Below are 15,852 nucleotides of genomic sequence, written 5' to 3'. Positions count from 1 at the left end.
GTCTGTGTAAACAACGATCCGCAAATGGGAAAGTATAATGGCAAGAAAAAAAAAACTCATCTCACACACGTGTTTGAAGTAGATTATTCAAAGATAATCGAGTTGCGTTTCTTTCTCTCCGTTAAAACTGAATTCCACCGTTTATAATATCCCCTGACATCCTACAGTTCGACGTACGTGTATATAAAAAGTGTATTTTTCAAATCCGTTGTACGGAGAAGCTTTAAAATATCTCCCTCACGAATGAAAAGAAAGAATACGAACCAAACAAATCCGTCGCGAGACTTTCCAATAATTATCGCATCACATGTGGCGAGTATAAAATCCTGAGAACAAATTAAACCCGCAGCAGCTTAATTTCTCCACCCCGATTCGGTTTCGCGAATCATCGATGTACCCACGGCATAACGATCGCAGGTACATAGCGAAAATTTCTCTCTCGTTTCGTCGTAACGCCATAGATCGCGATCGATAAAACTCGATACGATCCATCAAGATCGAGAGCATCGTCGCCGTTCCACTCGCCAATTTGGCATCGGCATCTCCGGGTGTAGAATCGCGATCGAACGCCTCGGCCGGCGGTGATGATGGATGAGGGGGCGGTCAGTTTACCGGAGTCGGACATGATCGGCGACGGACGGGGTGGTCCGCTCATCCTCGAGGAACTCTCTCCTACGGCGTATATCGCGCGCTGCGCCAACCCCTGTCACCGGTTGACCGATCAGCTTGTCATCCGCCCCGGACGCGGACGAACGAAGACTCTCGGCACCGTCGCTCTCCGTCCCTATCCCCTGAAACACCCGAAGTCTCCGTTGCACGAGCCGACAGCCGCTGTGTTTCAACTTTGGAGAAGAGCGCGTCTCTCTCTCGGCGACGATGTACGTGTCGCTGATTTTTTTTTTTCTTTTATTCACTTTTATTTTTCCTTTATTTCGATCTCTTCTCGCAAAGTGTGGCAAGTTGGATTGATAAACGATCGAGGAACCGAATAAACTGAACGTGCGGGACAATTATTGTATTATGGTACGTGGATAATTGATCGTTCGAGATTTTTTTTTTTTTTTTCTCTTTGTAAACTTTCGGGGATTTTAACGCGAATGACGGTATAGGAGCCATTTTTGCCACTTTCGAGGCGGAAACCTGGAACATCTGGTATAGTCGTGAAGATTTTGAGGTCTTTTGTCGAGGTTCTGGAATGATTGTTATTTGAAATTGTTAAGTTTTATACTCGTTCGGATATATAACAGTTTGTTAGCGAGACACTTGGCGTGTCTCACTATATCTGTTTATAAGGCGTGATTCAATTTTTAATGAAAGGCTTAAATATCGTGAAAAGTCTGAAACTGATAAGAGTTGGCAGCCAAGTGTAAAAGTTTTGAAAGAAAGATTTGAAAGAAAATTGTTGAAAAACAAAAATGGATAAATTAAAAAAAAAAACAACATTTAAACCGGGCAAAATATAATCGTACATTCGGAAAAAGTATATGTTTGTCGGTAAAACATTTGAAATCGATTTATTTTCGGTTGTACCGGAAGTTCAAATTAAACTAGACATGGCAGATTTCATCCGCATCGCATTTCGCGTTGTAAAATCTTGGTAAGTTTTACAAATTGTATCATCGAGCCGTTTCCGAGATCATCGCGGGAGTTTATCGGACAAACCGATAGACCGAGATTATTCTAAAAACTTGTTTTTCGGATTCTAGAATACGCGCGAATACGTGGAAATTCGTTAAAATTATAAAAAGTAATTTTCCACCGAAACCAATACTTTTCGTACATCACCAGAGGCGATGAAAAGTAAAAAGTCACAAAGATCGACGCATTTCTACGACGATACGTTCGCCTTTTCATCGGAGAATACATACTGCGCGTCACGCGTAATATTCCTACAAAAGATCAAATGCACAAGAAATCGTATCTAGCACGGGGCGTGCAGTGGAATCTTTTACACCTATACACCCGTCCGTATACGTACATGCATATGTACAACGTATACGAGAATTCCTCACCGCTGCAGGTGTCATTGTCGAAACGATTCAATCGACTTGGAAGCAGCGAAGCGACTGGGGTAGTTTTGGGGGCGGGGGTGTTTAGCGATGACTCTCCCATCCAGTTTCGAGTTCGCTCGAGCCGTGTAATTTGATACGCAACACGGGGTGGGATTCCTTTCGTTTCAATTCCAGCCTCCTCGGACTGAGAGGCATGAAAAAAAAGTCATGATACCACGTAGAAAAACAATAGAACTGAATGAAAAAAAAATAAAAAATACATGGAACAACAATAAAGACGCGGTCATCGCGTGGCATCGCCGAGGATGATCCTTCTGGTCCAAGTTTCGAAGTTGGCGCGTATCTTCTTCAAGGGTTTCGGTGCATCTTCGAAGCTGCCGCAAACGCAGCAGGTAAAAACCAACGCCGCACGGACACACGCTGGGCGGCTGTCCGTTATTTGGATGACTTTCGTAACCCGTAAGACAGCGCCGCTGATTTGAAAAGAGAACGGTAGCTAGCCGCACCGCGGAGCGGGCTTCTTGTACCTTCTGTATTGTATGTACCTTTTAACGCGCTTGTGTGTGTGTGTGTGCGTGTGTTGGGCCAAGGCTCCATCCAGACTCCCGATCGTTCGTTCGCCTCCTCCGGGAGATTATACCAGATCAACGGCGTCTATCCAGCTCGCGTTGAACATCATTCCGTAGGACGTTCGGAGTGTGACGTTTGGAATGCTTTGCGGCGAGTATCCCGCTGCGAAACAACCGCCCGCGCATCGCCGCACGCCGCGGCATCCCCGTCGGCACAACATGGCATGCGTATTGGGCAACGCGCCTGATTTTATTTGATTGCATACAAATTTCTGGCATCAGATCGTCGAATAGTTTTGTATCATTACTCGATTAATTAGTTTTCAGATATTGGAATGCACAGAATGTTCTTTTCATTGAGTTTTATGGAGATATCCGTTTAAAGTTTATCACTCTTTTGACGAATGTAAGAACAACAAGGAAATACGATACGTTTCTTTGGGCAAATATTTATTTCTGTTGCGTTACACAATGTTATAGATGCGAGTACAGTTTGCAGACTCTTCGAATTCGATAATGAACCTATGATATACGAAAAATGATGGACGTACGACATGAGAATGCGGTGCATTGAAAGGGTGATTGAACTTACAGCAAAATTTAAACTTCGAGAAATTTATAGAGGTACCTCGTTTCATAATTCCGCCACCGCGTATATTTTCCGTCATTGTCCCAGGCTCTGGTATGTTTTACCTTTTTAACTGTCACTTGTTCCTCGGTGATCGCCCTCGTTCATGGTGTTCGTCGCTTCTTTTCTTCGTTTCTGCGTTTTTCTTACCTACACACGATCCTTAATTAAGATCTTTTTCACGAATATTTATCCGAGGTAAAATGTATAAGTTTTCTTCAAACGGGCTTCCGTTGTGTATTCCTTCGGTTTCTCGAATGATTTCTATGCCATTAGGTACAAGGTAAAGCTAATAGCTCTTCGAGATCGGAAGAAAAAACGCAACGTTACGAGCAAACGATAGACCGATATATGGCGCGTATAATAAAAGCACGGACCGCGTACAAACAAATCGTATACAACAAACTGTATAATAAGAAATGGGTAATTGAAAAGATTCCAAACAAACAGACAGTGGACTGCGGCAGGGAAGGAGGGAGGGTGGGTTTAAAAGCCAAATTCATTCGAGTATAAAGTTTAAATTAGTCGTCTCGGTTACTCAAAGATCAGGATTTCAATGGGGCGGTGATGCAGTCTGCAGGAAGGTGTACTGTACAGGTATACGTGTAGCTGTATAATAAGAAGATGCAGGGCGGGTGCCGCTTCGGTTTATACATAAAGATAGATATAGATATAGATATAGATATAGATATAGACGTAGATACGTATGTATACATATACCTATATATCCCAGAGGCGGCGTACTAGTCGGCGGCTCGTAGAAAGGTGATCTCTCAAGACGGTAGCCAGCTTTTGCCTAGGGGATGACACCGTTGTCAAGGATTTTTCTTTGTGGCCGGAAAGCCGCATGCTATAGACTTTACGCATACATCGATGTATATGCGTGTAACGTGTATTATACAGATGAACTTTTGTACGTTTGTAATACGTTATACGCACGCCAAGGATTCTTGCTTCTCCAAACTCTTCGCAGCGGTGTTTGTATTATACTCTGTATACGCATCGTAATCAAGATTTTGTGGAAATTTTTCGAAACGCGGATTAATTCATATACAAGCTTTTATATGCAATTGTAGCGATTCTTCTGGGTTGGACTTTGATAAGGAAAGTTTGAAATTTAAAATGGTGGTAGGTACGATGCGGCATCCATTCGCGATTGATGATTCAATTTCCGAATGACTTCTTTGTTTGAGTATGTTGGTCTGCGTTATATGTGGTCCTACTTGGGTAGTTGTTTTCGGATTATAAGCAAGGAAGATTTTATGTAAATGAATTCCTGTTATTATCTACCAATGATCAATCAATCTTGTATTATTCGTTCGAGAATGAATAGCAGTTGATTAAGCTCATCTTTCAGCAACATGAAGTGAAGTTTTCGCTAGATGGAAAACAATGCCGTGAAGTAAATTATTCGAAAAATCAATCCACAATGTTTCGATATCTTTACAGCGAAGTATACGATTAATTTGAAATCTCAGTTTTTTCCAGTCCTTTAGAATATTCATCAAAGTGTTTTAAAAAAAATTTACTTTGGTACAAAATATCGACGCAAATTAATTTACGTATTTGCGAAATATATAATTATTCGGTGTATCGAATTTCGACTAATTCTCAGACAGTTAATTCTAAATTCAGAATACGAAAGAGAAACCCTCTTCTTTAAAACGCGATTTAAACCGCACGTGATTAAAGTAAAAATGGAATCATATTTTGATTTCAGCTCCATTTTTGGGCCGTCTGTCACCACTTCATCGACCGTCGAAATGCAAACCAGCAACAGCAGCAGCAGCATTCGAGGGACAAAATTTTGCCATCCAGAGATCGTCCTCGTTGCCGTCGCTGTTGCCGTTGCTGCGGCAGCAGCGAGCTTCGCAGGATTGTCGGAACTCCTGGTTTACCACGGCCGGTTGCGATGGTTGCGTCCGATAGGAGTCCGCTATAAGCCGACTAGGAATGCGACCACCGTCTAACCCGAGAGGAGACGAGGAGAGGAGAGGAGAGGAGAGGAGATGCACACACCCATCAGTATACTCGGATGATGTGGAGATGACGAGACGACCTCGCGGACTGAAGTGGAACCAGATTTCCACGGGTCGCGGTGCCCTTTGTCACCGTCATCCGCGGCGCCCACCGTCGTCGCGACGCCTCTGACGCCCTCAGGTATAGGCTGCGGGTTACCGCACCACGCGAGTCTTGTTCTAATCTCTTCATGCTACGGGAAAATGAAAATTTAACATGTATACAATTTACATACTAAAGAATATTATCGTAATTAGATACGATACATATATTAATATGATGGTATGGAGCGGTGTGATGCAAAAATCGCCGTGCAAACGGGAAAGAATCGGTAACTGCGAATGAGAAGCGTGAAAATTCGCTGTTAAAAATATTGGCAATCTTTGTACGATTGAAATAACGGTGGTTTTACGATGATATGCGATTCCAACACTTTTCGACAATATTATTGTATTGCAACATTCTATAACTATGACGGCAGTTTTCGGAAAAACGCTCACATCTGTTGTCTGAAAGAAAATTCTTCAATTTTTCGTAATTTTACCGCGGTATTAAATATAAGTTAATTATTCGATACTTCAGTAAATCATTGCAATATTTCGATTCAACGATTCAATTCGGCTCGTACGTTTTACAGCATCGAGTACCGAGACAAAATCGAGAGGCGTATCTGCAAAAGTGAGATACGCATCGTACGTTCCTCTATTCTCTGTACGAAAGCGACGAGGGAAAGATTTGCTTTGAAAATCGTGCGTATCGTCGCGTAGCGAGTGGAGTGGCAGTCGGCAAAGCGGAAAGGTGTATATCGTACAGGTATACGTATAAGATCAAAGGCAGGCGATATAATCCTGGCAAATTGTGTCGGCAAACAGTTTCATTGTTGATTCGGCTAAACGGCGTATAGCCGGTATATACGGTGAGTTTTTCAATTTACGTGACGCCGCCTTTTCTGAAAAGTAACGTACACCGTTGAGTGCGAGGACGCGACGACGGCATTGTAACGCTGTGCGGTGACCGTCCGTAAGACGCTACGCGGACGTTGCGTTTCGGCTGCATCCGGGTATTGTGCGCGATCGGACCTTGGCGGCGTCGAGGACAATCTTCAATGCAATTCTACCACCAATAGCTTCAATAATATCGGGGATGGATACAACCTTGCCGCGGCCCGCAATCTTTTCGCCAAGTAAGCGCGTTATTCGGAGCGCCAACGCAAGCGAAAACGGTGTCGTTGCTTCTTAGGCGAGGGATTAGGGCTGTAAGGCTGCTCTGCCCGCCTTTGCTTTTATTTTGCCGGCGCTGCAACAGTCCGGCTATACGCACGTATACATATATCTATGGTATATTCACCATAGGCACACGCACCCATACCGCATCCACCTATATCTCTTATACCTAGGTATGCTGGGTGTATTCCTTGCGGTGCTCTTTGCTTTCGAGAAAGTGCCGGTTTCAGTTTAGAGAACTACCCCGTAGGACCAACTCCTCCCCACCTCCCCCCCCCATGCCTTGCTGGCTTACACCGCCACAATACCTGCAATTTGTCCAATGAACGCGCCGAGCGTTCATCCCCTAACCTTTGTGCATGGCCGGCATTCGGCTCTTTCTCCATAGGAGAGTATAGACATGCAGCGGTATCACCGACTCGCATTCTTTGGGATAAGACTTTCGGGGGCGGGGTTGAAGTTCCGAAAGCGCCTAATTCCGAATTATTTGCCGGCGGAACTTGAAGTAAAGAAATCAAAATAAAGAAGAAACGACAAAGTTTCGATGAGTCGGAAAGCCGACGGCTCGATGTTCCGGAATGCAGGATTCCAAAAATTCAAGTTAAAAAATATAGCATAAAAAAATCAGGAAAACCTAAACTCAGCATGATCAGAATTCCGAACGTAAAAATATTGAGAATGCAAAACAAAGAAAGATCAAAGTGGTGAAATTTCAAATCAGAAATTCACGGAACTGAAAATCTTGGATCATTCAAAATTTCGATGGTTCAGATTTTCAAATTTTCTCATTTTCGCACCTTCGGAGCCTTGTCTTTCCGGATTTTCGCCCTTTCGGAACTTTGAGCGTTGGGTTTCGAATCGTTCGAAACTTCGATGTTTCGTGAGTTTGATTTGTTAACTTCAAGTTTCGCCACCAAAGAATTCTGTATTCGCGCTTTCGGAACTTTTCAAGTTCGGAATTTCAACCATGTCGCGAATTGGCGCAGCGATGAGTACATGGTTTGTAATTTATATTGAATCCGTGTTTGTCCGTGTGCATCCATGCAATATAATAATTATGGTTTTGTCTTTCTCATATCTGCACGACTTTAAGTTTTACGCATCGTGTCATTTTGTCAAACAATCCAGCTTCGAATCCCAGTGAAAACTACCGAAATTCAAATAAAAGATAATGTCGAACGAAATATTGGCTGAAACAGAATAAATTATTTATTAAACTTTTTTTAAGCACTCTTTCATGAAACAAACGCAATTTTTATTTCAAGCATATCAGGTATAGTAAACAAAAAATTTCTTCCAACGTAACGAATCTTTATTAAATTGTACGGCAATACAAAAGTTTGCTTGATTCCAATTTGATGAAACTTTTCTCCGAATGATTTAAGAGGTAATTCATTTTCACGCCAACGATTCATTTCAATACAATTACAGCAGAGATCGAGATTTTATTATGCATGCTGTATATAAAAATGGATGTCACTAGTATCTATTACAGCTATCTTTAGTTGAAAAGTATCCTCTTCACTGTAGTTAATACATTCCAAGCAAAAGCACCAAATTATACATTATGCTGCGAGAATCATGCGGTGCAAGGGAAGCTTAGTTTTCAAATATCTTACATGGGATACATAAATTTCGCAAGCATTGCAGGATGAGGTCTACAGTGATTAATCCAGTTGGGGCTGATCCGAAGAACGGCTCATCACTGCCAACTTTCTAAATCATTCGTTTAAAACTATTCCGGATTTCTGAGAACTGACTATCATACACTTAGTTTTTATGCGTAAATGCATTGCCCGACATCGAATTTTAATTACGAAAGTCTACTCATCCGTCAAAATTGAAAGAAAGCTGCTGCCACAGTCCGCAGACGTCGTACATGTATCACGTCTTACAAACTCGTGGCAGTAGTTCAAGCAGCGTACAGGTCAGCCTCGCAGTCCTACACGTGAAGTATAAGCGAACAACGCGGCTGATCCCAAAGCTGAGAAACTTCACGTCATTCCACTCGGCATAGAATAATTAACCAGAATAAGTGATAAGGTTCAAGATACTTGCCAACAGCGGTGCGTATCTAATTGTTACATTTTTTGAGCTCTGACTGGTTAAGAGGGTCGTCTAGCACGAAGGCTGTTTTTTTAGGTATTTTTTACAGACAAACCACGGAAATAAAATTTCTCATAATTTTCACATTATATTTATCGACATTTAAACAAACTTTGTAAACTTCCGCGTTACCGAGAAGATATATTTTCGCGCAGTGTGATCTAGTACGTGTTTTTTACTCTTGGTTTTGGGGAGAATGAAGAGTGTGCAATGAGCTGATGACACGGGGAATAGATGGAGAGCGGTTTGGGAGAACAAGCGCGATTATACCAGTCTGGGTACACCACCTGGACTAATGCCTGATGTCGAGAGGCGGGGGGGGGGGGGTGATCATTCGAAATCGGCGACCCGCGAAATGCGACCGCTGCAAGCGGGGTTGGCTCGGGTTTGGGCTAGGTTAGTGGTCCTTCGCATCTACACCGAGGATGCGGTATAACTATACGTGTCCCTATAATACGAAACCTACTCTTAGGTGTAAAACCGTGCTTATAAAAGGCACCCCGGGCATAATGAGCCTCTCCTCGCCGATCCTTCAGGCTCCTCCTATTCATTATATTGTAATGCACGCTGCGCGCGGTGCCGAATGGAACAAGATCTGCATCCTACGTTGTATATATCGTATTTATATGCGTATGTATACGTATACGCATGTACAAGTTTCGGTGGCCATTTTGGATGTTGTTAATACGGAGCGTTATGTGCATTACACGTTATACGTGAACCATAAAGCTGAGGAAATCAGTTCATTGACCGTGATTATTTGATTTCGCGAAATAGTTTTCCTTCCCTTTGGCGCAGAGGAATTTCTTTCTACGTTTTTTTTCTGGTACAATGTGTGGTAAATAATTTTTAACAATCTATATTATACTATTCGAAACTGTAATCATTGTGAGATATTTACGAGTAAGATAAAATTTTTTCCGGAAAATGAAACTGCACGGAAAGAAGAATATTATACATTTTACATCTTCTGTCGCGTATGTACGGACAGTCCGTTTTTCGAGTTAAATTTACAGCAATTTTCGCAAGATTTACAGATCCGATAATAATAGTTACAAAACCAAATAATAAGTGTTAAAATATGTTCAGGCAGATCTACCAAAATTGATGTAGATTTGGCTCCAAAAAAGTATCGTTCCGTATAGGTATATATTCACCCCACCGATGTAAACTTTCCTTTACGTTTTTTATCGTGTCTAAATGTTTCATAGAATCAAAGAATCTGAAGTTTATACCGCATACATAATACAGGAACTAGAGAAGGTGGTTTTCACCCCGTCACACCCACAATAATTACCTCGGTTTCAAGTCGCCTAAAAATCGTGTGCTATTTTCCATACGTTCAAACTCATAAACAACCGCATTCTCGCCACAGTGATGAATTATACTTAGGTATACCTACTCAAGGAAGAAGCAACGTTGTGGCGATACGAAAAAGACGGGAAAAAAAAAAAACACCAAATCAAACCAAACAAGCAAAACCACCAAGAAAAAAATGATTCGCAGTGCAAGCGTATTCTATTCCATACCGACGCTCTCTCACGCATCCCCCGTTCCGTCTATCGTCTCGTCACACACACACACACACACATACACACACACACACACGTTGTCAATCCACGCGCATGCTACATACTTGTAACCTATGGTACACAGCGGAGCAAAGAAGCGGGAAGGGAGTGCATAAAGTGCGTTTAATCCGTGGGGGCTGGGAGAGGCGCGTTGTTGCGGCGCTAGGAGAGGAGGGCGATTGCGGTACCCACTGGTTGCGGCATTGATCAGAGGCGGTACGCTCGCCAGGCCTCCCTCAAGTATTTTTCCGCCACTTTTTGCCCCGCGTAGGGTATCGTATACATTGTGTACGTACACACGTACCTACACACGTACACGAGCTTTCTATAATGTTTTATGTACTTTGTGCAACGAGCGGCGGTCGAAAGCCGCGTACCGAAATATACGCGCAAGCTTCGTGCGATATACCCACCGACACACCTTATTGTGCCGCAGGCTGCGCGGCGTTGCATCTTTAAACTTGTGTTGGAGAACGGTAGCGGATCTTAGATGTGTTTTGTGTATCAGATACATCGCGTTCTGTTAAACGTGCAATATTCTTGTACGATGTATATGTACACGCTTACCGAATAAACGGCCGCGGTAACGCAGGGGGAATATCTCTCTGTTGAAATTATTACGACGGAATAATCACACAAAGATATGTTGCATGCGGAAAGAATAATGAGAACGCGGTGCAACAAGAAACCGCCGCCAAGCTGTTTCTTCTTGCAGCCGATTTGAAGTTTCTTTATTGTAATATCTCGTACGCGTAACGCGTACGTAATTATTTTATATATAATTACTGCACCGTTAATTTTCACCCTGTGTAGGATAACCGACGGTGTTTACATACGTCGATTCAGCGCAATGCTCGTTTCAATTCGTAAGGTGATGTAACAGTCCTACCCTTAACGACCGAGACAACTTGTCATTCTTTTTTCTACATTAAATAAACATGCGAACGGAAAGGGTTCAAATTTTAACGTAAATCGTCAAAATAATGTGTGGTTTTTTGACACGTATTACTGTTTCTACGTTTCCCGAATTTCAGGGATCAAAAAATGCGTAGCTTGGATACTTTCCGCAATTCCGTAAAAAATGAGAAGTAAAACGTGCCACGATCGTGAGACTGTTTTCATGCAATACCAAGGTCGTTAAACGAACGCTAGTAAATAAAATAATTGCGTAAATAAAATATGCTTTCAAAACGAAGCAGGTTAACAATTTCGTCTTATTAGAGATGTTGGAGACATCTTTTGAGATACGAAACGACAAATGACTTGTATTATACAGACGCGATACCTGCGATTGAAACGGTGTTGAATACATCTGAAAAAGTCATTCAAAATAAGAAGAGGATGAAAAAAGCCGTGGGCATTATACGTAAAACTGCAACAAACGGAGAAACGGCTTTGAAGTGAAACGAAAAGGGCGTAAACGGAGTCGGCTGGGATCAGAGGCCGAGTCGAGGAATAGTCGGGTGTTTTCAATTATATTGCATCTCTCTTTCGGTGTCTGATTACACCGAGATGTCGGGCATCCCGGCGCTCTGCGCCGTTTCTCCCTGCGTGCACTTGCCGCTTTGCGCCTCGACTCTTATACGTCGGTTGGCATCTCTATGGGTCACGTATATTTTTTCTACAGGTATGTGTATATGCATACCTCCTACTGTCCGCACGTATAATATGTGTACGCGGATGACTTGCTCGTCTCAGAACAACTCTCGACTCACGTATACGTACGGCAATAAGTATATGCACATATGTATTTAATGTAGTTCCCTACGTTTCCGGTTGAAATCAGAAAAATATAGTAGAACCTGCACTTACGTAATATGGGTACAGACCTCACTAGGGTTAAAATATTTTATTATACCTTCGCATTATGTGTTTTGGGATACATTTTACTTCTAACACATCGTTATTAATTTATTATTTATATTGCGCTGTAGGAAAATATGAATGAAAAAATATATCGTTACTTGGCCAATGCGGAAGATCAATTGCTGTTATATGCGTTTGTAATTTTAAACGCCAAATTTTACATTATTTTTAATACACTTTTTTGGTAAATTAAAAAATCCGAAACGCGGTCAATTATAGATAAATGTATATATATATGTATATATACTTATGTAATCTAAAATTTCTCATGCGTCAAGTTATCTACTACATTATCGTTACAGGTACATATACCTATGTGCTTATACGAACTTGATACGCGTGAAACGATGTTGCTGGGAATTACTTACATGGAATGGGTGTAAGCTAATTGTATATACAACATGAGCTGTTGTTATATTCATCAAGAATAGTTGTTATGTATACGCTGTATTTAAGTATACGTACAATAATTGGAATGTGATCGCCCTAATCCCATGCCTTACAATCGCACGAACCTTAACGCTGTTAAAATTGATTGTGAATTTACTACACGTTTACTGTACAAAAGGCTTGTCAATTTACGAAATCAGGTTAAAAATTTACAAATTCGGTACTGCGACGTAAGTTATTATATTATGTATTTGTCTTAAGTCGACAATGAAAATTATTGGTTTACTAAAATTTATTGGAAAAACACAAAAAAAAGTAATTTGAATTTATTTAGTTGCGTCGTTAATTTATTGTATTTGTAAATAGAAAAAACAATTAATGTACGGTGAATTCACTGTTCTGTTTACGAATAAAACTTACAATACAGTGTAGGAAGTTTCATACCGAAATTTTTAAAACACTGAAAATAAGAGAGGCAATCCCACGTGATAAAAATTGAGCCCTGGAAGAATGAAGCCCAGCGCGTTTTAGATATGCTACGAAAAGAATTGAGAGAAAAAAAAAGACAAAGTTATAACCTGAAAGCTGCAAAATAAAAACTTAAATTTATCACGTCATTATGTAATTCGGTGATATTTTACACGCGAATGATAATTCGCGGGAATTCGATCGTCAACTGATTTCCCTGCACAATAATTATCCGAATTAGCTCGCCTTGAATCTACAGATGCTATTTGATCCGTACTTACCATGCACGGGTGGTCTTATATAGGGCGTTCCGGGAGGCAATCGACCGTAATTCATGCGAGAGTCGCTGTGACTTTGGCCCGAAATTCGAATAGAAGCAAGCTGCACCTAAATCATACAGGTAATACAAATACATGTGTGCGTTGCACAGAATATCCGATTTATTGGTCGACCGCGTTCATACACATAAACCTACCCATGTGTGTAACAATATGTAATATAAATTTATAAGTGTGGCTGGAAAGTGGGTATTTAAATATCACCGCATTGCGTACATAATGTACACCTATGCGATGCACGTAGATGAGTTACACACGCGGTATGTAAATTTGTAGGCCGCGTACCTAACACACACGATGTTAGAAAGGTGGTGTAGGGATCAACCGACTTATACGACTGAAATAAATAAATGAGAAATGTCACTCAAACGTCGGGATGTAATTAGGTGAACATCTATCTACGCGGGCAGTTCTAATCTGGTTATCTTGCAGGATCAGTTTCCCGGCGGGGCCCGATCATCTTCAGACCCCAGTGCAGTTCGGCCCGCCGAGTCCTCTAGCCTAGTCCGGGGTAAAGGCCGATGCCTTGTTTCGAGCCTAGCTGCGCAGCTGTATCCTCTTCTCGCATTCGAACCGCCTCCAAACCCCGAACTCCGCTAATCGCTGTATATACGTGCGGGCTGCAGGCTCTACCTACGTTTGACATTGTACCTGTAGATTACCCGAACCACCTTACTCTAAGCAGGTAAATCATCGTATGACCGTGGCTTTGTTTCACACGCACAAAAGGACTCGAAAATTGTGCTACTGATCTTGTCACGTATTAGGTATACAATACGGACTGTGACCGACCGAGATTATTATTATTGTTATTATTGGTATTAACGGGTGGACAGGTACTTTTCTTACCTCTGTAATATACGGAATGAAGATGTCGTTATTAATCGAGATGCTGGAAATTTCACGTATAACAATTTACATTCTTATTAACGCGATTCTGAGCCGTTGAGGTTTACGTATCGTTTTATCCAGATACTCTACGCCGAAGTAAAATTGATAGAAAGTTAGACTGTCGAAGTAGAGCCAAAGTATAAGAGCTGTGAGACAACTATAAGGTGACAAGTTGACATCGGCGATGATCGGTTAACGTACAAGTAATACCCGCGGCACGAATCGCACATTTCTCCGCACGTAGGTACAATGAAAAGCTTTCCGGCAACGTTTCTATATTACAACCGTACGCGAGCTGGTTTACTTTTTATTTTCATTAACGGCGATTGCAGGTCGACGTAAGCCGCGACGCTTCTATTACTAGACGAGTATAACCTGCGTATGATAATATGGCGTACATCCGCGCGTTATACACGCGCAGATAGCGGCTAATGGCGTTGTCATTTCGATGATTGACAGCGCACTTCGATACTGTTAGACTTTACGGGGCTGATTGTAAAGCGCGGTGGTCGACCCGGCACGTATTGCGAGACACCGATAATGCCTAATGGCTTCTCGAAACGGACCCGGACGCTCTTGCGGTAATATTAGGTACAGGCGACAATGGAGCGCAAGACGTGACGCTGGATTATGCTCTCGATTATCCTCTTCGGGCACAACGCCCCGTATAATATATGCATAAATTTACGCGTGCTATTTGATATCCGTATGTGTTATATGCGCACCTATACGAGGCATAATCGGAAGACGGACTGAATATTGAATATAACCAATGAAATTATCCTACACGTGTAACTGTAATATAGTAATTATACATGATTTCTATAGGAGAGCATGTGATCGTGTAGATCGAAGAGAGTTCCGGGTGCGATAGATATAATGGGGGCGTATACGGAACAACATAATTAGACGGAGCGGAACATTTTTGTGTCTTTATTAAAATTTCTCGCGAATGTAAGAGAAATGACAAATAGGATGAAAGTCGCGATGATTGATCGTATATGAAGAAAGTCGGAAGTTATTTGAGTCGAAGAACGCGACATGTTTTGCTTTTAACTTTTGAATTCCGTGTTATCTGTACTTACAATTGAGACCTGATTAAAACAAACTGATTTGGTTTAATTAACGCGTTGTGGAATTATAATTTTTCGGACAGATATTTTGATTTAGGATAACGAAAGATGCGCAGGTATCGAATTCGCGAAACGTTTAGCTTCTCTGTGATTCGATGAAAATTTGGAGTCTAATTTTCACGATGTCTTGCGCAAGTCCTGCAGGTTATTATACAACGGTACACTTTAATTTGTCATACATGTTCACCATACGACTGCACATAATCGTAAGCGTGAAAGTAGCCATGGAGATGTACGAAAAACGACAAGAAACGATGTGCAACGTACTGTCATCGAAACCGCGACGATTGTCGTAAAACAAGTACAACGCACGACAAAGGATACGAATAACACATCATATCCGTAAGAGAAAATCACAAGATCGACGCTTACCTTAAAGATAGAAGCTGAGAACGTCGACGGCGACATCGAAGAAGGATAGATAAAATATCAGGCGTTCAAAAGATACGCCGACGGATCGTCGGTTCCCGCGCGTCTCGGATCGTATTTCCCGTCGTCGAGTAGATACGGAATATAGAAAATCGTCGCGGCGTCCGCAGCAAGTATGCGGATGTAGTGCGCCGGGCGTCGAGACGCCGGGCGTCGCGTCGACGCGCAGCGACGCCGATAAACCCGCGCCTTTTCACGCGACGTTAACA

General features: G+C 42.0%; 1 protein-coding gene and 1 long non-coding RNA gene across 2 annotated transcripts in view; one reads left to right on the top strand and one right to left on the bottom strand.

Moving 5' to 3' along the window:
* The window catches only part of LOC124185168 (paired box protein Pax-6), an 89,084-nt gene that overhangs the window by 38,776 nt on the left and 34,456 nt on the right, over window positions 1–15,852 (top strand). Inside the window, exon 2 of the mRNA XM_046575642.1 lies at window positions 4,930–5,369. The gene's annotated coding sequence lies outside the window, so the exon portion shown is untranslated. The remainder of the gene's footprint in view (window positions 1–4,929; window positions 5,370–15,852) is intronic.
* LOC124185174 lies at window positions 5,336–15,796 on the bottom strand. The gene is made up of 3 exons (XR_006871348.1): window positions 15,587–15,796; window positions 13,134–13,239; window positions 5,336–5,421 (listed from the first exon to the last, which is right to left on the bottom strand). It is a non-coding gene; the product is annotated as an uncharacterized LOC124185174 (long non-coding RNA).

Source organism: Neodiprion fabricii, chromosome 6 (genome assembly GCF_021155785.1).
Source record: "Neodiprion fabricii isolate iyNeoFabr1 chromosome 6, iyNeoFabr1.1, whole genome shotgun sequence".
Lineage (NCBI taxonomy): Eukaryota > Metazoa > Arthropoda > Insecta > Hymenoptera > Diprionidae > Neodiprion > Neodiprion fabricii.
Note: the sequence above shows the minus strand (reverse complement) of the source record. Positions and strands in the feature narration are given on the sequence as shown.